Source organism: Trachypithecus francoisi, unplaced genomic scaffold, assembly GCF_009764315.1.
Source record: "Trachypithecus francoisi isolate TF-2019V2 unplaced genomic scaffold, Tfra_2.0 Lachesis_group3, whole genome shotgun sequence".
NCBI classification, from domain to species: Eukaryota; Metazoa; Chordata; class Mammalia; order Primates; family Cercopithecidae; genus Trachypithecus; species Trachypithecus francoisi.
Window position 1 is genome coordinate 80,171,834 of NW_022681468.1, and position 23,671 is coordinate 80,195,504.

Below are 23,671 nucleotides of genomic sequence, written 5' to 3' on the forward strand. Positions count from 1 at the left end.
AGCAATCATTCAAACCACATTTATTAACTATGGTATTAACCTGTTTTTTTTTTTATTTTTTTGTGGAGGACTTTTAATAGGCTGAAGCAATGCCTTTTCTATTTCTACATCGCTAAGAGGCTTTTAATCATAAATGGATGTTGAACTTTTGCCAAATACATTTTCCACATCTATTTGGGTGATAATATGGTTTTTCTTTAGTGTGCTTATTATAATGAATTCTACTGACTTTTTATTTTTATCTACTATTTTTATCCTAATGCTTGGAGGTTTTTTTTTTTTTTTTTTTTTTTCTTTTTAATAACAAATAAGCAGGTGCTGCTGGTGATAAAATTACTCAACTTTTATATTTCTTAAAAAGTCTTCTTTTCATTTTCATTTTCTGAAGGATATTTTACCTTGGTTGAAAGTTTTCCTCCCTGAATTTTATAGGTAATATTCTGTTGTCTTCTAGACTGCATTATTTCTTAAGGAAAATTCATGGTCATTCTTACCTTTGTTCCTTTATATATAATGTGTCTTTCTGCTCTGGCTACTTTTAGAATTTTGTCCTTGTACCTATGTTAAACAGTTTAACCATGATGTATTTGAGTATAGTTTTCTTCTGTTTCTTCTACTTGGACTTTGTTGAACATCTGGGATCTGTGTGTTCATAGTTTTGATGAACTTTGCAAGTGTTTCAGCCATTATTTATTAGAATGTATTTTTCTAACTTCCCCTTCCTCATCCTCTCCTTCTGAAATCTCAATTACATGTATGTTAGGTTGCTTCTAGTTGTCTCCCAAGCCACTGATGCTTTATTTTTCTTTCTCTATTTTATTTTGTATAGTTTATATTGCTGTTTTTGATAATGACTCTGTTCTTTACAGTGTCTAATTTTCTATAAATCCCTTTTAGCATATTTTTCATCTCAAGTGTGATTTGGATAGCTATATGTATATATTTATATATGCATGTGTATATGTGTGTGTGTGTGCGTGTGTCATGTATAATGTGTCTCCTGTCTACTTTCTTGAACACATACAGTATATTTATAAATGCTATTATATATATTTGCTCTTCAAATTCAATCATTTGTGTCATTTCCAGGTGTTACTAGTGATTGACTCTTCTCATTATGGGTCCTATTTCCCTGCCTTTTTACACGCATAGTAATTGTTTACTTTTATGGATACATAAAAGATATACATGGTTTTGGGAAATTTTTGATTGGATAGCAGGCACTGTGAATTTTGGTTTTTTTAGGTATATATTTTTTCTATTCTTTTAAATATTTGGGGGCTTTGTTCTGGGATATAGTTATTTGGAAACAGTTTGATCCTTTCAAGGCTTGCCTTCATGCTTTGTTAGCTCCAGAACAGCTCTTGGTTTAGGACTAATTTGGCCTACTTTTGAGGCTTTACCATTTTGAGAACCCTATTCAATGGCCTATGTATTAGAGGTCTTTCCATCCTTCTGTTTGGAAATCAAACTTTCTAGCCTGAGGGGCTCCTGATGTTTGACACCCCCACGTAAAAATCCCTACCATTCCCTCTGTATCACTTGACATCTACTTGAGAGCCTAGAAATAAAGCTGTAGGAAGTTTCATACACTGAATTTTCCTATTCATATCTCTATGAGGATAGGAAGATTCATATCTTCTCTGCTCCTTTTTTGGTGATTGTTGCCCCAGGCTTGCCAGTTTCTTCAGACGCATTTATGGAGCTGAAGATTCAAGGAGAAGCCTCTCAAGATCTCTAGATCTCTCTCAGTACAGCGCTCTCTTCTCTTAGTGCTGTGCCTTGTCAATTCTAACTGCCTTGGGCTCCCCAAACTCTGAACTCTATCTCTTCCTCCCTGTGAGATAGGGGGTCTTATTTCCTATTCTGCCCTGTGACCTGAAAATTGCCTTTCTGCAGCACGGTCATCAGTGATAGGGTTCACCTCACCTGTTTCCCTTTTCTAATGGATCACTACCCTGCCTGCCTATTTCTTAATTTCCAAAAACTGTCATTTCATACATTTTGCCTGTTTGTTTTTATAGTTGTTTCAAAGAGTACAACATTTCTATGAGGAGTAGTCACCAAAAATAAACAATACCTACTTAATATTTGTGCCTATAGCTAATCTTATATCTGAATCCAACTTATTTTACTTCTGAAGTAATGCCCAAGACTGTGATGGCAAGTGTAGTGTATAAAAAGAGGACATACATAGAGATATAAATAGGAAAATTAAGCTTTACTTCTAGGTTCTCAAGTAGATGTCAAGTGATACAGAGGGAATGGTAGGGATTTTTACCTGAGTGTGTCAGTCACAGCAAAAACAAGCTGAGAGTCAGTACCACATAACATGCCTCTGGTTTTCATATCTATTCTTCTGTATAATTGCCAGAAAAGGATTTTCAATTGCTGAATTCTTTTACAAGATTTTTACCATATGCTCATCCCAAAGAGAAAGACTACTGTGACCCAGAATTGCTCGATTCTACTTATCGATTTCAGGAGGACATACATTTGTACTGTTGTAAGCAGACAGTAAAAATTATCACCTTGTACCACTTCCTAGGCTCCCTCATTATTATATGAGTGCCCATAAACTTATATTAACTTTTGCACTTACTTTATCAAGAATAGGTGGAGTCCCTGTATCCTGAACTCATATACAATGCACTTGTGTACTACCTATATGGGGTGGAAAGCTAGACAAGAGACGAAGTACAGAAAAACTGAAAACCATAATTTTATCTTTAAGAGGCAGTGTTTGCCAGTATTTATGAAACAGAAGTTTTTAAACTTTGAAAGTATCTGTGACAACCATGCCTTCTTTAATTTATGTGATACTACTTCTCTTAGGGAAGTAATATATTATTTCCTAACATAAACAAAATTGGAACATTCTTTCTAGGTTTCTCCTTTTGGGGAAAAAGGAATCCTGGGTGAACCAGAAGTTGACTCAATTTAGACTTATCTTGTGACGAAATTAGGACATTTACTAATACCTGAGTTCAAAAATTAGACTTTGGCTCATTGGCTAACCTGTTGATGGTTCTATAAAAACTCAGTAATTTTCGGTGCAATAATAACATTCTCTTGCCCCATTAGGCCCTACAGTTCAACAACCATACAATCTTTTCACTGTCTTTCACCTACCTCATGTTCTCCCAATTCTTACCAAGAGAAAATGTATTCACTTTATAGCATGTATCTCCAATTCACTTGGGGCCCTCTGGCTTTATCATAATCACTGTACAAAATCTGAATCCTACTTACATCTAAATTCCTAAGTATTCTACTCTTGAAATCACACAAGTCAATGTGTATAGAAAAAAGTAGACCGGGAATGGTGGCTCACGCCTGCAATCCTGACACTTTGGGAGGCTGAAGCAGGCAGATTGCTTGAGGTCAGGAGTTCAAGACTAGTGTGGCCAACAAGGTGAAACTCCATGTCTACTAAAAATACAAAAAAAATTAGCTGGATGTGGTGGCATGCACCTGTAATCCCAGCTACCTGGGAGGCTGAGGCACGGGAATTGTTGAACCACGGAGGTGGAGGTTGCGGTGAGCTGAGATGGCACCACTGTACTCCAGCCTGGGTGACAGAACAAGACTCCGTCTGAAAACAAAAAAAAACCCCATGACTTACTAATTGACCTACCCTTTAACACATGATGACTAAACCTCAAATGGGCTCTTGGTTCTTTATATCTGATTATGTCCAATATACAATTATTTTCAAATTTGTAAATCACTTCCTAGTTAGCTAAGAAAATTCAACCAATCAGTAATTTCTACAATTTCCCACTACCACAAGTCTGGCTTACCTGCATCTGTGTTCATACACCTCTTCTATCTGCCTGATACTATGGATTCAGTGTCCATACTGTTGTCTGAGACCAACTTATACACTTGTCTCCTAGATCTCATTCCCTCTTCCTTACTCAAAGGTATCACACTAGCCTGTCTCTACTTCCTTGCACATCATGACTTTTTCTTCCTATACCAGATCATTTCTACAAGCATTCAAAAGTACTGAAATTTATAACAACTTTTAAAACTTCTACTCTTAAGTCCCTTTCAAGCTAATGCTTCATTTCTTATATGTGCCGTTTTTTTTTTTTTTTTTTTTTTTTTTTTTTTGAGGCGGAGTCTCGCTCTGTCGCCCAGGCTGGAGTGCAGTGGCCGGATCTCAGCTCACTGCAAGCTCCGCCTCCCGGGTTTACGCCATTCTCCTGCCTCAGCCTCCCGAGTAGCTGGGACTACAGGCGCCCGCCACGTCGCCCGGCTAGTTTTTGTATTTTTAGTAGAGACGGGGTTTCACAGTGTTCGCCAGGATGGTCTCGATCTCCTGACCTCGTGATCCGCCCGTCTCGGCCTCCCAAAGTGCTGGGATTACAGGCTTGAGCCACCGCGCCCAGCCATATGTGCCGTTTTATAGCAAAACTCCTCAAAAGAGCTATTATATGGGCTATCTCTAATGATTCTTCCTTTATTTTCTATTGGATCCACACCAATAAGTCTCTCATTCTACCTAATATGCTCTGGTCAATTTTAGCAATAGTATCCATTTTGCTAAAGCAACAGTCAAATCTCAGCCGCCATCTGACACAACCTCTCAGTAGCATGAAGAAGTTGATCATTCTCTTCCCTGGGAAACACTGTTGTCACTTGGCTTCAGGATGTCACCTTCCTCTTTGTGCCTTCCTACCTCACTGCTATTTTTCCTCAATCTCCCACTGCACTTTGCAAGGCCCTGGAGCCCATTTCTCAGAGCTCTTTTACGCTCTATTTACACTCCTCTACAAGAAATCATAACCAAGATTAATATCTCTGGCCTACTCTGGGCTTTTTCCTTAATTCCAGATTCATTTACCTAGTTGCTTACTCAACATCTCCCTCTATTTGAATATTGAATAAGCATCTCAGACTTTACAGGCCCCAAAGTAAACTCCTAATCTTCATCCCCAACCTGCTGCCTTCCCCATTTTAGTAAATGGTAAATCCATCCTTTGTCTCAAGCTAAAATTTTGGAGTAATCATTGGCTTTACCCTTTGATAAAATACTTTATATCTATTCCTTAAGCATAATCTTCAGAATACATCCATATTCAAACATCCCAACAGCAGTGTTACCTTCAGTGTAAAGCAGCATCACTGCTCACTTGAATAACTATAATAGTCTTACTGCTCACTTCACTATTTGTATTCTCTCCTGCCCACTCTATTTTCTGTACAGCTGCTAAAAGTTGGTTCTTTTTAAAACTTAAATTAGATGTTTCCCCTCAGCTCAAAAACCACTAATGCCCTATCCTTACTCAGAATAAAAACCAAAGTTCTTACAATTACCTCAAATTGTTCCTTGGCTTTTTTCACTGCAGCCTACAGCTTTTATTCAAATGTTGACTTCACAATGAGGCTTTTGCTGACCACTGATTTAAAATTGTAAAACATCCTCCAGGCCTGGCCACTGCCTACTTCCCTTCCATGCTTTTTTTTTTCCCTCTAAAGAATATACCACATTATTGGATAACATATATTTTTACTATTTTTGTCTGTCTTTGCTATTAAAGGTGAGCTTGTTGAGAGAAGAATATATGTATCTTTTTCTGTTTTGTTTCTTGCTCTTAGCTTTCTTAGAACAGTACCTGGTACTTTGGTATTTGTTGAAGGACTGAGAGAAACTAGGCTTTTGCAGAAACCAAAACATTGAGTTTTCAGTAGTACTTTTACTAGGTCACAGTATCTTGTAAGTTGTTTGGGTATAACATTTTTGTTCATATTTGTAGGCATCTATTAACTAAAAGCATCAATGTCTACTTCAATAGTGATGTTGATAAAGGGATACAAGTTAATGTGTGTGTGTGTATTATGTGTTATTTATTCACTATTACTGCCCACAGTGTATCACTGCTTTACTTCAACTTTCAATAGCTCCAAACTTGTACACACACACACACATACACACACACACACACATTTAAGGCTTACTAGGCTTAGGCACACCTACCTGTTGCATATAATTCACACTGCTTCTCACCATGGACCTGCCATTGCTGCAAGTCTTTATCCTGTCTCTAGGAGCACTGTGTTCTCTTTATGACCAAGTCATCACAAATAGTTTTCCTTACTAGAATGTCTATGCCATTTCCCATGTATCTTAGAAATTTCCACTGTTCTACTTAAGAAATGCAGCCAATACTGACTTGTGTCTTTTCTCTATATTTACCCACATTGTATCACTCCTGTGGCTTTTATCTTAATCTGCCTTATATGGAAAGCATACTTGTTATATGACTCCATCACCCTTTAAAAAATCCACCTGGAAAAAGCTAATTTAACTAAATTTAACTTCCTGTTTTCTTTGACTTATACTCTAATGCTGATCACTGATGAGGCACCTAGCAGAATGACTCTACTTTAAATTTGTGGTATCTAACCTCAACTGGACTGCTATTGTTTCCTAATTAGTCCTCACCCTCATTCTTTGCAACAGCTATTTCCAACCTTCTCCCTTCTTCCTAAACCTCTGTTCCTGCCAGTTTGCTTCTTACCCCTCAGCATATGTCCTACCCTCCTACTTCAAGGAGAAAATAGACGCCTATTAATATAACTTTCTCAACTTCATGCAACCAAAGCAGCTTATTTGCCCGTACTTATCTTCCTTTCTCTCCCTCTCATTTTAGGATATTAACTAATAGCCTAATGCAATCTCTCTACCTGTGCTCCAGATCTCCGTTCTTCTCACCTTTTCAGCATTCTCATTGTATGAATGAACAGAATTCCTTTTCCTGTATCTTTAACTCTCCAATTACATGGGGTTTCCTTTCCATCAGTACTAAACATGTCCATGTGTTGCCTAACTTCTAAAAAGAAATCCTGATATGACATTCTCTCTGGCCACTCCTCTCTTTATCCACCCCTGTTTGATAGACACAGACTTTGAAAGTGGTGACCACCTTTATGCCTGTTCTTTTCTTCTAAACATTTCTCAATCGACTATATTCTAGTTTTTGCTCCTACCGCTACAGTGAAACCCTAACTTTAAATCTTAGGATGAAGCCTGAATTGACAGCACAGCTTAATGTAGCCTGGTTTTTGATTCCCACTTCTAGCCATATCTTCCACCGTATTCCTATGCCCATAACTCTCCCCAATACATACACAGTATACCACAGCTTCTTGGAGTTCTTGGAAGATACATGCTCTATTTCTTTCTCTCATCTTCAGGATTTCACATCTTGTGACTCTGGCTGGCTAGTTAGCATTTCTGTATTCTCCAAGATTACCTTGAGACATTATTTTATTCTGAAACTTCTCTGATGTAGGTCCTCTCACAAATCTAAGGTTAAGGTGTTCTGTGTCCTCCCACAGCAAGTTGTACTTCCCTTTGCATTGTAATTGCCAATTCGATTATCTGTATCTCTCACTAAATCAAACACTTCATAATGGCTTGAAGCCACATCTTTGTCATTATGTCCTTGGCTACCCACTAGAGTGCTTGTAGGCAACATGCACACATGCTCATACTCATGCACACACATACCACTATTTAGCCATCAGAAAATTTTTGATGTGTGTGTGTATTAATTCAATATAACTTTCATGTTTGCCCTTTTGCAAACATGGGCAATCCATATTCACAATTCTAATACTATATTAGGATTTGTAAGCCTCATATAAGTAAACACAGGATTACATTTCCACTGTAAATCATCACATCAGCTTAACAGTTTTGTGATAACAGGATAACTCCCATGGCTATTCTTAACTACAAATATTTTTTCCCCAATGATTTAGTTATGCTTTCATATAGTGTAGACATGATATATACTAATATAATACAGATATTTTCTATAATATTCATATTGGAATGGGCCAGAGCTTAGTCATTGATCTTCATCCTTTCCTGGTTCATCTCTTTTAAATCATTGTAATCAATTTCATTGCTTACATACCCTATCAGTTTTCTATTGCTGTGTAACTATTCCAAAACTTGGCAGTGTAAAACAACAACTTTTCTTTCAGTGTTTCTGTGAATTGACTAGGTGGTTCCTCTCCTGGTGTCACCTGGATCACTTGTTTAGCTGCATTTAGTAGGAAGGCAGGGAGAAAGTCCAAGCTGGCCTCACACACAAGTTTGGTTGTGGATGCTGCCTGCCAGCTAGGTTACCTTGGTTTTCCTCCTCATTGTCTCTCACCTTCCTGTCTAGGTGGGTTTCCTTACATGGCATTTCAGTGCAGTGTTCTAAGACTGTGAAAGGAAAAGCTGAAAGGCCTACGTAGACTTAGCCTCAGGAGTCATAACATCCCTTCTGCCACAATCTGTTGGTCAAAACAGGTCACAAGGCTAATGAAAATTCACCTCTTTTTTTTTTTTATTTTTTTATTTTTTTTTATTTTTATTTTATTTTTTATTATACTTTAAGTTCTAGGGTACATGTGCATAACGTTTATATCATGTATAACTCCCCAATGCAATCCCTCCCTCCTCCCCCCTCCCCATGATAGGCCCCAGTGTGTGATGTTCCCCTTCCCGAGTCCAAGTGATCTCATTGTTCAGTTCCCACCTATGAGTGAGAACATGCGGTGTTTGGTTTTCTCTTCTTGTGATAGTTTGCTAAGAATGATGGTTTCCAGCTGCATCCATGTCCCTACAAAGGACGCAAACTCATCCTTTTTGATGGCTGCATAGTATTCCATGGTGTATATGTGCCACATTTTCTTAATCCAGTCTGTCACAGATGGACATTTGGGTTGATTCCAAGTCTTTGCTATTGTGAATAGTGCCGCAATAAACATACGTGTGCATGTGTCTTTGTAGTAGAGTAATTTATAATCCTTTGGGTATATACCCAGTAGTGGGATGGCTGGGTCATATGGTACATCTAGTTCTAGATCCTTGAGGAATCGCCATACTGTTTTCCATAATGGTTGAACTAGTTTACAATCCCACCAACAGTGTAAAAGTGTTCCTATTTCTCCACATCCTCTCCAACATCTATTGTTTCCTGACTTCTTAATGATTGCCATTCTAACTGGTGTGAGATGGTATCTCATTGTGGTTTTGATTTGCATTTCTCTGATGGCGAGTGATGACGAGCATTTTTTCATGTGTCTGTTGGCTGTATGGATGTCTTCTTTTGAGAAATGTCTGTTCATATCCTTTCCCCACTTTTTGATGGGGTTGTTTGTTTTTTCTTGTATATTTGTTTGAGTTCTTTGTAGATTCTGGATATTAGCCCTTTGTCAGATGAGTAGGTTGCAAAAATTTTCTCCCATTCTGTAGGTTGCCTGTTCACTCTGATGGTAGTTTCTTTTGCTGTGCAAAAGCTCTTTAGTTTAATGAGATCCCATTTGTCAATTTTGGCTTTTGCTGCCGTTGCTTTTGGTGTTTTAGACATGAAGTCCTTGCCCATGCCTATGTCCTGAATGGTACTACCTAGATTTTCTTCTAGGGTTTTATGGTATTAGGTCTAACATTTAAGTCTCTAATCCATCTTGAATTAATTTTCGTATAAGGGGTAAGGAAAGGATCCAGTTTCAGCTTTCTACTTGTGGCTAGCCAATTTTCCCAGCACCATTTATTAAATAGGGAATCCTTTCCCCATTTCTTGTTTTTGTCAGGTTTGTCAAAGATCAGATGGCTGTAGATGTGTGGTATTATTCTGAGGACTCTGTTCTGTTCCACTGGTCTATTTCTCTGTTGTGGTACCAGTACCATGCTGTTTTGGTTACTGTAGCCTTGTAGTATAGTTTGAAGTCAGGTAGCGTGACGCCTCCAGCTTTGTCCTTTTGACCTAGGATTGTCTTGGCAATGCGGGCTCTTTTTTGGTTCCATATGAACTTTAAAGCAGTTTTTCCAATTCTGTGAAGAAACTCATTGGTAGTGATGGGGATGGCATTGAATCTATAAATAACCTTGGGCAGTATGGCCATTTTCACGATATTGATTCTTCCTATCCATGAGCATGGTATGTTCTTCCATTTGTTTGTGTCCTCTTTGATTTCACTGAGCAGTGGTTTGTAGTTCTCCTTGAAGAGGTCCTTTACATCCCTTGTAAGCTGGATTCCTAGGTATTTTATTCTCTTTGAAGCAATTGTGAATGGAAGTTCATTCCTGACTTGGCTCTCTGCTTGTCTGTTACTGGTGTATAAGAATGCTTGTGATTTTTGCACATTAATTTTGTATCCTGAGACTTTGCTGAAGTTGCTTATCAGCTTAAGGAGATTTTGGGCTGAGACGATGGGGTTTTCTAAATATACAATCATGTCATCTGCAAACAGGGACAATTTGACTTCTTCTTTTCCTAACTGGATACCCTTGATTTCTTTCTCTTGCCTGATTGCCCTAGCCAGAACTTCCAACACTATGTTGAATAGGAGTGGTGAGAGAGGGCATCCCTGTCTTGTGCCAGTTTTCAAAGGGAATTTTTCCAGTTTTTGCCCATTCAGTATGATATTAGCTGTGGGTTTGTCGTAAATAGCTCTTATTATTTTGAGGTACGTTCCATCAATACCGAATTTATTGAGCGTTTTTAGCATAAAGGGCTGTTGAATTTTGTCAAAAGCCTTTTCTGCATCTATTGAGATAATCATGTGGTTCTTGTCTTTGGTTCTGTTTATATGCTGGATTACGAGCAGAACTGAAGGAGATAGAGTCACAAAAAACCCTCCAAAAAATCCATGAATCCAGGAGTTGGTTTTTTGAAAAGATCAACAAAATTGACAGACCGCTAGCAAGACTAATAAAGAAGAAAAGAGAGAGGAATCAAATAGACGCAATAAAAAATGATAAAGGGGATATGACCACTGACCCCACAGAAATACAAACAACCATCAGAGAATACTATAAATGCCTCTACGCAAATCGACTAGAAAATCTAGAAGAAATGGATAATTTCCTGGACACTTACACTCTCCCAAGACTGAACCAGGAAGAAGTTGAATCCCTGAATAGACCAATAACAGGCTCTGAAATTGAGGCAACAATTAATAGCCTACCCACGAAAAAAAGTCCAGGACCAGATGGATTCACAGCTGAATTCTACCAGAGGTACAAGGAGGAGCTGGTACCATTCCTTCTGAAACTATTCCAATCAATAGAAAAAGAGGGAATCCTCCCTAACTCATTTTATGAGGCCAACATCATCCTGATACCAAAGCCTGGCAGAGACACAACAAAAAAAGAGAATTTTAGACCAATATCCCTGATGAACATCGATGCAAAAATTCTCAATAAAATACTGGCAAACCGGATTCAGCAGCACATCAAAAAGCTTATCCACCATGATCAAGTGGGCTTCATCCCTGGGATGCAAGGCTGGTTCAACATTCGAAAATTCACCTCTTAATGGGAGGAGGGGCAAAGTCACATCACAAATGTACAGGCGAATTGGGATGGGATGAATCTACATCTGTATTGGGCAATCCACTGGGGGGGAAAATCTATGTGACAGTGACTCTCAAAATTGCATCTTCTGTCCATATATCCTTATTGGGCCTAGACTTGTATATCTGAATGCTGACTTATCACCTCTACATGGACATCCAAATTGAATATCTAAAACAGAACCCCTCTTCTTTCCAATGATGAAACGACTCCATCCACCAGCTTCCCCGTGAAACTAATGACAAATCCGCCCATCTCATTCTGGCAAAATCCTTAATGTCACCTTTGAGTAAAGCGACCACATAATTTGTAATCCAAACTGGGACACATTTGGGAGAGGCAAAGGAGGTGAAAATAATTGAAATAATAATAATTTTTGAAATAGAGATTTTTCCAACAGATTATTTGACTTTATTAGGGATCTAGAAAAGATTTTATTCAAAACTTTTTTCAACAATAGAATTATTTATAAAATTAACACATTCTTATATTAAAAATATGAAACTATAATTTTGAATTGCTGATATATTCAGTGGATTCTTCTTATGCTATATTTTTAAATGAGAAAAAATACTGTAAGTGCCACAATTCTTAAGAAAATCAGAGAAAATTCTAAGTGAAGGAGATCTCACTTCTATTTTTTATTAAAGTATATATTTTATTAAAGTATATATGGTGTACCTCAAATATGCTACGTTCTTTGTTTGTGCCTCTGTCAAAGAGGACCTTTCTTTGATAAATATTTTTACAAAAAAAATTGCAAAATAATTTTGTCTACACATAAGTTTTAGTGTTTCATAAAATTTAGATGCTGCAAAATCATCAGACTTTGCAATTTCATTCTACTGGCACAAAATATGCACATATTCAATTAAAATAAGAATTCCCTGAAAAAAAATTCCACAGTTGGGATATTATGGTTGAAGTTTTCAAATTTCAAAATGAAATCTTCATTTGACTTATATCACTTATTTTGTTTTGTTATTCACTCTTTTATACAGATAAATGTGATAAATACAGATAAATTTTTTTTGTGGTTTTGGCTCTGTTTTTTAAAAAGTTAGCTACAATTCATTAAAATCAATCTTTAGAAGTTGGATTTTTTTTTATTAGTTTGGTTTGGCTGTGTTCTCCAATCCTTAAATACTTACATTAAAAATTTCCAAATAATTTCAAACCAAAATCATTCAAAACTTAGAGGACTTGCTTAAAAAAGTTTATTGCTATCGTAAACCACTGAGTAGTTTTTCAAAGGATGAAATGTGGTATGAACTGACTTACTAAAATATTTTTTATTTTTTTAAAATTAAAGCTCAGCTTTGTAGCTTACTTTCTCTGTGTATGTATAAAAACCTGCAATTTTGACAATGTCCATTTTGATTTTTAGACCATCACCTCAAAATGGAACTCAAGTCTGAATTACATGTGTTCCCTAATCAATTCCAAATATATTTCTACTTCACATAGACCTTAATGTGTGAGGACATTGTTCTTGTCATCATGATACTGTGTCCTACAAAATCTGCATTCACATTTTTATTATAAAACAATCTTTATTGTTGTACTTAACCGAAGGGCATGTGAAATAATAGCATTCAAATAATTTTACCTTCAAAATTATGACAATTAAAAAGCTTTACTTTGAACTGGATGAGTAAAATAATCAAACCATTACTCAGTTAACTGATTTTTCTATTTCAAGAATCTGATGACACTCATATAACACCAGCATCACTTAATTATTCAAAAAGTTCCTCAACTAATGGACTAGAAGAAAACTTGAATTAGAAACTGAACAAAAGTAATTTAAAATAATGAACATTGATCTGAAGGAAAAGTCATTCTTCATCTGGTGATACATAAAACTACATTTTGCAGGTCCGCATATTAAATTATTTTTGATAACAGTCTTTCTCAACTAACAACTGACTTGAAGCAGATGCTGATGCTTCTTCATTATATTTTTGTGTGCTGGTTTTCATTTGACCTGTGGTACCATGATTACCCCCACAGAGGATGGTAAATGAATAAGTTCCATTATTTATCAACTTTGAGAAATGAAAATTCATTTTTTTTAATTAAACATGAATTTGTTTTAGGTTAGTGAGGCCAAAGAAGTTTATCACAAGCTATCGCAAAGCAGTGCAAAATAATGAAACAGATTTATGCCACACCATACATGACATGTGGGAATATGATCCATAATGAAACCACTGTAGCAAGAATGCTCAGGTTCTCATCTATACGTGCTTAGACAGTTTCTAATACCCACAAACCACTGTGGTCATGGACACTTCTAACTAGTGATCTGGTGGCATTTTGTATCTCACAGGCCTAATGGAAACAACTGGCTGTCACACCAAGCAGTGAGCAGGAATGACAGTGCTGAATGCGTTTCCTCATGCCTAGAGAGAGAATTACTTTCTGTCAGAGAGGCATGGAGCCTTCTTTTACTTCACCCTACACCCAATCCACATACATACTATTTTCTCTATATTCAACACAGATCCAGAATCTTACTATACCTTACGACCTCTTCAGCTGCCTATTTGGTCAAGTGACCATCATATCTAGCCTGGAGTCTTGCCATGTTTTTTCAACTGGTGTCTCCACTGCACGTTTACCTTTCAACAGTAGTCTATTAACACAGCAGCCAAAGTGACACATTTTAGTGTCACTGTGGTACTACTCTGTTACTCTGCTGGAAACCCTGCCATGACTCCCCATTTAGCTCAGAGTGATGGCCAAAGTCGTTCTCATGAACCCTAAAGCCCCACTCCATGAGCCTATAATTCCCCTTCTATTCTCTCCTTTCTTACTTGCTATAGAAAACAAACACAGAAAAAACACAGAAAACTTCTTGATATTCCCCACAATATTGTAAGCATCTTCTCATCTGAGGGTCTTTCCTCCAGCTAGCCCTTCTACCTGGAATAGTCCTTCCTCAGATAGTCTCTTGAAAAAAGTTTCCTCACATTTTTTCCAGAATGCAAATTCAAATTTCATCTCCTCAGTGAGGTCTACTGTGACTGTCCTATTTAATGCGGCTACCTGAACATAACCCTACATTACTACTCTCCTCCGTATTTTGCACAACTGATTTTCTTTTCACAATACTTAGTGTCTATATCCTCTCTCTATATAATTTACAGTATTAACCAGCTTACTCTATCATGCTATGGTAACAAATGACCTCAATCACTTACAAAAACATTTTATTTCCATAGACTTGACTTCAGTGTCGTCTTCATTCTGAGTATTCCAGGCTGAATTGCCTTTCTCCTGATAGAAAAGAGCAGAAGCTTCTTCTTGGAAGTAGCATCCATTACTTCCACTGACATTTCATTAACTAAAGCAAATAATATGACCAAGCTAGAGGTAAGAAATGTAGAAAGTGTAATCCTCCCACAGAGAGGCACTTAATACTCATTAACATTTATTATTTATTATTTGTTCCCCCAAGTAGTACATTAGGGACAGGACTCGTCATCTAATTTTATCCTGATAAATATTAAATACCTAGATAAAGTTTTGCATATAGTAACTATTAAGTAAAGTTTTATTGAATAAACAAGTAAATGAAAATATACCATTTATTATATGGCTTTGCATTTTGATAGCTATCTAAAATCTTTAGAGTTGCTATGGTTAAGGTGAATACAATCTCATTATAAAATAAAGATTACAGGCTTATATAACAATTTATTATTGACATTTAACTTCTGGTGAAGATACAATAATATGGTAGAGGATAATAACATTCCAATGATCAGGGAATGAAGGACCCATTGCTGGTCCTATAGCTTTGTAACTGGCTATCTGGTTGGCCTTGAACATGTTTTCCTTGCTAGCAGAATCTATATGGCAATGTAGCTAATCCAAGGGGTGTGTCATGATTAGTCTAGACCAACAATGACACTTCTTGTGTCGTCCTACCCTTTGCAGAGATTATCCTGGTATGATTTCCTAAAGAGGAAGTTGAGGGCATCTAGAAACTAATCCTCTCTAGTGAAAGAGGATTGAATAAGTAGCATGTCTTTTTGGCTCTCCTCTCCTTCTCTTCCTGTTTGGATACTATTGGGTAAAGATGGTATGCCTGGAGCTGTGGCAGCCATAATGTGACCACGAGGTGACCAACATAAGGATGATGGTGAACACAAGCAGGATAGAGGATCCGACCAATGGAAAGAGCCAGTGTCCTTTATCTCATCACTGAGCTGCTAAATCAATCCTGCAATTGCTGACCTACAAAATTCTTGGTAAATAAACAATGGATGTTCTTAAGTAGTGGCTCAAGACACAAAATTTGCATCCCAAGTGAGCTGAATTTATCCTGAGACAGATCAGTTGTCCCCCGCCACCCAAGAAAAAATTATGATTAAACATCACAACATCTCATAATACAGAAATATATTTCAAAAATATCTGAAATAGGTAAGAAATACAGATAAAAATAGGAACTTTTGGGTATTAATATATTCAATATGGTCAAAATATTCTAAACTGCTTTGACTATATATATATATATATATATATATATATATATTTGACTATATGTAGAGAGAATTTAGAAAATATTTAAGTTGATTTTTACTTGTATTAATCGAGAGTAGCTTGAATAATTTTGGTATTTATAAACCAACTGTTTTAAAATCACATAGATTCAGTCATAAATTAATATACTTATTCCATGGTCTATCACCCTATTTACTGTGAAAATTAATAATATATGGTATGTCTTTTTCTATTAGCTTAAAATATAAGCTTACTTTGAAAGAATCTAGGGCCCATTTGGGGCTAAATATAATTTTATAATTTCATAGACTGTGGGACGTACCTTTGAAAACAGCTGGCAATCAATATGGACTTTGAGTATTATGTATCTCCTGTGAAAAGGGGAAGCTATGCTCTAATTTCAGGGAGACCCTATGGGCTGCAGAAGGAGCCATGGGAACCTAAAGAACTAGATTTTCCCCTGTGGGATGATAACTCATTGACCTGAGCAAGGGAATAAGTAGCATTCCTGTTGAGTTTCTATTATAAATTCACTAGGTGGCAAATAACAAACATTACTGTGACTTAAAGTTTTATTTGTCTCACAAAGCAGGAAGTTCGAAGAAACTCAGAACTGTCATGGTGGTTCAGTGATGTTATTAGGAACTAAAGTTGTTTCCTTCTCTCAGTTCTATCTTTATTATCCATTCCTGGGCCCTTATGTTTCCTGTCTCAAGGGAGAGGAACACGTATATCAGCATTTTTGGCAAGAAGAAGGGTGGACTAAGCCTTAATAGTGAATTTTGCTTTTTAATTTGGGAGGTAAAGCAAACCTCAGGGACTACTAATGATATCTTGTTGGCCACAACTGTCACAAGCCTAATCCTGGAAGAAAGGTAGAATGAGAAATTGAGGTTTTGCTCTTTCCAGCATTTATGGTAGAATGATGCAAGGGTGAAAATAATCACAAGTAGTTTCTGGAGAGTCAATCAACAGTGTAATTATGTAGGAAACAATTATGTTTTTATGATCTCTTATCTTGAGCTGAGAGCACTTATGAATCTTTGCAAATACAAAGAGAAGAAGTAATTCCTCTTCTTACCATGCCAAGTCCCATGCATTTTCGCTGCCTGCAATCCTCTCGCTTACTCCATTTTTCTTATATGAACATTACCCATCATCAGAGCCAACTAACCAATTTTCAGTGCTCAAAGCAGAGTGAAAATACGGGACCCTGACCAGGAACAGGGAAGTCAGTCTCCACTTCTGACAGGCCATCAACCCCAACACAGAGTGATGGGTAACTCCCAAGCAATTGCAACTTCTGCTCTGAGACATACTTCGAGACTGGTTTAGGGGTAGATAAGAAGCCATTCCTAAGATGTGCACTGAATGTGTCTTTCCTGACTCTTCCAGCACTTTCTAGTCCACAGCTGTGCCCTGTGTGTAAGCATGACTCCTTAGCCAGGTTGTAAGCTTCCTGAGTGGTTGCAGCTGTAAGAACTTTACACTGTGCATATCTGTACCCCAGTGCTGGGACCTTGGTAGATGCCTGATGTATCATTAATTGTTCTTATCTTTTGTTCCTGACTACAGCAAGGGATCTCTTAATGGTAGTGATGAATCCTGCTACCCAGTGGCCAGGAGAGAGTCCTGATGTTGTAAAGAGGGGTGCTTGGTACACAGAACTTTTCCAAGGCCTTCGCCATGTTCCAGGTCAGCATTCTCCTTGGGAACTCCTCCATGGTCAAGGTTTTTTAGAGATACATGCAGCATCTTTGATTCAAGAAATACCATAGAGACTTGCTTTCTTCCTCCTAGTTTAGACTTAGTTTCTTCTTTAATTTCTATTATAAAATGGGAACTGACATTGTCTATTCTCTGTGCAGTGTCTGCAGTGTCACATTCAGAGAAGTAGACTAACAATCAAAAAGTAATTAAAAGCAACCTCATCTCTTTTTTGTTTTGTTTTGTTTTATTTTGTTTTGTTTTGTTTTGTTTTTTTGAGACGGAGTCTCGCTCTGTCGCCAGGGCTGGAGTGCAGTGGCCGGATCTCAGCTCACTGCAAGCTCCGCCTCCCGGGTTTATGCCATTCTCCTGCCTCAGCCTCCCGAGTAGCTGGGACTACAGGGGCCCGCCACCTCACCCAGCTAGATTTTTGTATTTTTTAGTAGAGACGGGGTTTCACCATGTTAGCCAGGATGGTCTCGATCTCCTGACCTTGTGATCTGCCCGTCTCGGTCTCCCAAAGTGCTGGGATTACAGGCTTGAGCCACCACGCCAGGCCCCTCATCTCTTACTGACATTTCTTGAAGAAGGTCTAAAGGATTTAATAGATAATTCATATCAATATCATCACACTCTGCCACTGCCTCCAAAGCCAATGGGTCCATGCTTTATAATCCATTTTCAACAACAAAAATCTTTAAAAAGCAAATTTCAGGCTGGGCGTGGTGGCTCACTCCTGTAATCCCAGCACTTTGGGAGGCCAAGGTGGGCAGATCATGAGGTCAGGAGTTCGAGACCAGCCTGACCAACATGGTGAAACCCCTTTCTCTCCTAAAAACAGAAAAATTAGCTGGGCATGGTGGTGCACACCTGTAATCCCAGGTACTGAGGAGACAGAGGCAGGAGAATCACCTGAACCCAGGAGACGGAGGTTGCAATGAGCCGAGATCGCACCACTGCACTCCAGCCTGGGCTACAGAGTGAGACTCCGTCTCAAAAAAAAAAAAAAATTAAATAAAAAAAATAAAATCACATTTTATACAGCCCTTGAATCTTTGTTGTCTCCCTCAATCTATTAAGTCATCTCTTTTATTTTCCTTTTGGTGTAGATATATGTTCCCCTGATATCACCATCCCGATGATACTCTTCTCACTTCACAGGATGCATAGAAAAGTTCAGGGACTTCTCTGATAGACTCAAAATTGCCCTTAAAAGTTTGGAGAGAGAGAAGTAAAAGCCAGCAAGAGATTTAGCTTTGGAGGAGAGAATGGAGGGAGAATACTGAAACATTTATAATTGAATATCTTTTAAGATTCTCATTTCTCTGAGAATCATTGCCCATGTCTGACTGGACTTCCTTCCCCCAGAGAAGGAAGAGAATCTGTCTCACTGCGTACATGCAGCAGCACTGCACTTGGGGACAGAGAGCCAAGATTGGTTTCTGTTTATCATGGAAAAGAGCTCAAGGTACTTAGTTTTAAGCTGCACTGAATCTGGTATCTTTCATCTGTTTATGTTCTTTAAAAAAAAAAAAAAAAAAGCCTTTAAAAATTCAGTGTAGAACAACAACAACAACAAAAAGCAAATTGTTCTTTGATTCCATAATGGCTTTTATTCCCCAGAACTGCAGTGTGCAAATAAAGGAAAGCAAATTATGGTCTGAATTAAACTATTTTCCTCAGCTAGGCTGAGTCACCTTTGACGTTCCATTTTTTGAACAGAGCCGGCTGCACATATAGAGCTATTTTAAAAGATGTCACGTACAAACCTGCAACTTTAGTACGTTCTACTTCAGGCAAGTCATCTAAAGCAAGGTAACTGAGCTGAATTTACCCATCTAGACCCCAGGCTTCAGTTGCCTCGTAAATCTATTTGGTATATATAGTAGCATCCAGAATATTAAAGCAAAATCATTACAGATACAGTCCTCTATGGTCCTCTTGGCTGCGCCACAGATGGCAAGATGTGATCAGAGAGGAAAGATAAATGCATTAAACTTCTCCTTGCTTATATCCCCTGGTAGGGAGAGTAGTAAATGGAGAGCAAGAGTTTAGTAAACGACTTCAGAATGTTTCTTAGGCTTTTAAATAGTCAAGATACAAGCAAAAGCCTCTGGTTCTAATAACTTAAAGAAGTCCATGGCAGATCTAGAAAGAAAGCTCTGTGGAGGGTGAGAAGAGAGTGACACAGAATGTACATAATGAACATAAAGCAGAGGATCTAAAAATTAATACTCTCTACATCTCTGCTCTTCCTATTGAGATTGTTTTTCAATGCATGCTAGATGTGAAGGCTTCCTTAGGACCTGTGTAGTCAGTAGCAGCTCCCAAATTTCTCAACAGGAGGAGCTTGGGGCATTCATCTTGCTTTTTTGCACTTTACAGATATTGCATCTTTTACAAATTGAATGTTTGTGGCAACCCTGCATCGAGCAATTTTATTAGCGCTGCCATTTTTCCAACAGCACATGCTCACTCTGTGTCTGTGTCGCATTTGGTAATTATTGCAATAATTCGAACTTTTTCTTTATTATTACATCTGCTATGGTTATCTGTAATCAGTGATCTTTGATGTTGTTATTATAGTTGTTTTGGAGCACAACAAACCACACCCATAAAGAAGGTGAACTTAATGGATAAATGTTGTATGTATTCTGACTGTTCCAACAACTGGCTATTTCCCCATCTCTCTCCCTGTCTTTGGGCCTCCCTATTTCCTGATGTATGATACTGAAATTAGGCCAATTAATAATCCTACAATGGCTTCTAAGTGTTCAAGTGAAAGGAAGACTCGTATTTCTTTCACTTTAAATCAAAAGCTAGAAATAATTAAGCATAGTAAGGAAGGAAGGCATGTTGAAAGCTGAGATAGACTGAAAGCTAGGCCTCTTGCTCTAAGAAATTACCTAAGTAATGAATGCAAAGGAAAATTCTTTGAAATAAAGTGCTATTCCAGTGAACACATAAATGATAAGAAAGTGAAACAGCCTTATTGCTGAAATAAGTTTCAGTGGAGAAAGTTTTAGTGGTCCAGATAGAAAAAACAGCCACAAAATTTCCAACTGCCCAAGCCTAACCAGGTGAAGGCCCTAACTCTTCAATTCTGTGAAGGCTGAGAGAGGTCAAGAAGCTGCAAAATAAATTTTGAAGTGAGCAGAGGTTGGTTCATGAGGTTTCAGAAAAAAAGCTGTCTCCATAAGATAAAAATGCAAGATGTAACAAAAGATTTTCATTGTAGGCACAATAGCCTTTTATTGATGCCATCTAAGACATCCATAGCTAGAGAAGAGAAGTCGGTGCTTGGCTTCAAAGCTTCAAAGGCAAGCTGATTCACTTGTCAGAGGCTAATGTAGCTGATGACTTTAAGTTGAAGCCATCATTCATTTACCATTCCGAAAATCCTAGGGCCCTTAAGAATGATTCTGAATCTACTCTGCCTGTCCTCTACAAATGGAACAACAAAACCTGGATGACAGCAAATCTGTTTATAACATGGTTTACTGAATATTTTAAGCTCACAATTGACACCTGTTACTCAAAAAAAAAAGATTTCTTTCAAAATATTACTGCTCATTGACAGTACAATGGGTCACCCAAGAGCATTGATGGAGATGTACAAAGAGATTAATGTTTTTACTGTCTAAGGAAGCTATAGCTTTAAACAACATATTTCTTAAATAATAAGACTTGAAAGAAAAATAACTGATTCATGGGGTGCACAATGGATGTTTCTTATTATTTAAGACATGTATTTTGTAAGGCTATAATTGCCTTAGATAGTGATACCTCTGATGGATCTGGGCAAAGTAAATTAAAAATAAAACCTTCTGGAAAGAGCTCTAGATGTCATTAAGAACATTTGTGATTCATGGGAGAAAGTGAAAATATCAACATTAACAGGAGTTGGGAAGAAGTTAATTCTAACCTTCATGGATGACTTTGAGGGATTTAAGACTTCAGTAGAGGAAGGAACTGCAGATGTTGTAGAAATGGTGAGAAGTGGAATTAGAAATGAAACCTGAGAATGTGACTGAATTGCTGCAATCTCATGATCAAACTTGAATGCATGAGGAGTTGCCTCCTATGGATGAGCAAAGCAATTTCTTGAGATGAAGTTTTCCTGCTGAAGGTGCTGTAAAATTATTGAAATGAAACAAAAGATTTAGAATATTACATATACTTAGCTGATTAACAGCAGGGTTTGAGATGATTGACTCTAAGTTTGAAAGACGTTCTACTGTGGGTAAATGCTATCAAATAGCATTGCATGCTACAGAGAAATCTTTTCTGAAAGGAATAGCCAGTTAATGCTGCAAACTCTGTTACCTTATTTTAAGAAACTGCTACAGCCACCCCAACTTTCAGCTGTCACCACCCAGATCAGTCAGCTGCCATCAATACTGAGGCAAGACACTCCACTAGCAAAAAGACTGTGACTTACTGAAGACTCCGATATCATTTGCATTTTTAGCAATAAAGTATTTTAAAATTAAGATGTGTGCATTTTTAGACAGGATATTTTTGCACACTTAATGGACTCCACAATATTGTAAACATAGCTTTTATATATGCTGTAATACCAAAAAGCTTCTATGACTCAGTTAATTGCAATATTCTATTACAGTGGTCTAAGCTGAACCTACAGTATCTCCTATGTAAGCCTGCACAATAGTTTTATTTAAATAATGCAAATATTCAAAGTGTCTAGGAAGGTTCTGAAGGAGATTAGGAGAGATAGTGGCTGGGTAGTGCCCCTTCTAAGCCATGCCTCCTTCAGTGCCATATCTGTGTAGAGTCCAGTCTTCCAAAGAGTGATCATTCTAAATTACGTCTGAGAAACACTCACTTTCAGCCATCAGAAACAAACCTCATGAGGAAGCCACAGAATCAGCTGGATGCTTCCCATTCTTAGGAGGTTTAAAGAGGCAGTTTTGTGTATCATTTGGGGAGTGAATTGTAGGGTCAGACAGACTTGTTTTCAAATCACAGTTTTATAATTTATTAGTTGTATGACCTTGGGCAAGCCATCTGGTCTGTCAGATTTGTTGTATGTAAATAACCTACTGCCTAGGGCTGTGTGGGTCAAGCTGGGGTGTGTGTGTGTAGTATTGCTTGGTTCTTGTACCTTGTAAGTGGTTCAAAATGGTAGCTTTTATTATAAATATCATAATTTATATTATTTTACTGAGCTCACATGTATTATCTTTCCATGTGTTATCCTCATTCCTTGACTCAAGAAAAATTAATTATCTTGACCTAAAACTTGTCATAGGTTGTGAAGACATCAGTTTTGTAAGTTGAAGGTTTGGTCAAGTGGAAAGACTTGCACACGAATAACAATAATCTAGTGATGAAGTACAAAGGGCGAATGGTATGCTGAAGAAGGCCTAAATTCTGACTGCTGTGGGTGAGTAGGGCTCATAGAAGAGATGATATATTTTAGCTGGTTCTAAAGGATGAACAGAATCTCATCAGTTGGAAGTGGGATGTGGTGTGGTGAATTGCTGACAGAGAGAAATAATAGCTTAAAGGAATACAGGTTTGAAAGTATAAAGTCTTTCAGAGTAATTTGTTCTAAGAAACCTAAGGATAGACTTGAGGAAAGGTTGATGGTTGGGGGATTGGGACAGGAGAGATGTATCAGGATATAAATGTGAATTTTAATCTTAAACCTAGTAAGGCTGAGAGAGTTCATGCTTACTCTGTGTGCATTAAGGAGCCACTGGGAGGTTTCTAAGCCCAGAAATGTCACAGTAAGGTTTGTTTGGGAAAGATAATTCTGGTGTGTTCTGAAGGGTTTATGTGGGAGAAATATGAGATGCAGAGACACTAATTAGAAAATTATTTCAATACGGAGGCATTTTCGGTCAGAGGCAGTGATATGGAGAGATGAAGGTGTATTTCAGAAAAGAAAAGCAGGAATCTGAAGTGAAAATATTTATCCCTCACCACAGAGGCTCTTTCAAATATTTGAAGACACTGTTTTGAGCTTTCTAGATCATTTAGTTTTTCAGACCAAACCTCTCCCACCCCTTTAATTGCTTCCATTTAGAAATATCCTTGTCTTCCTTAACATACTTT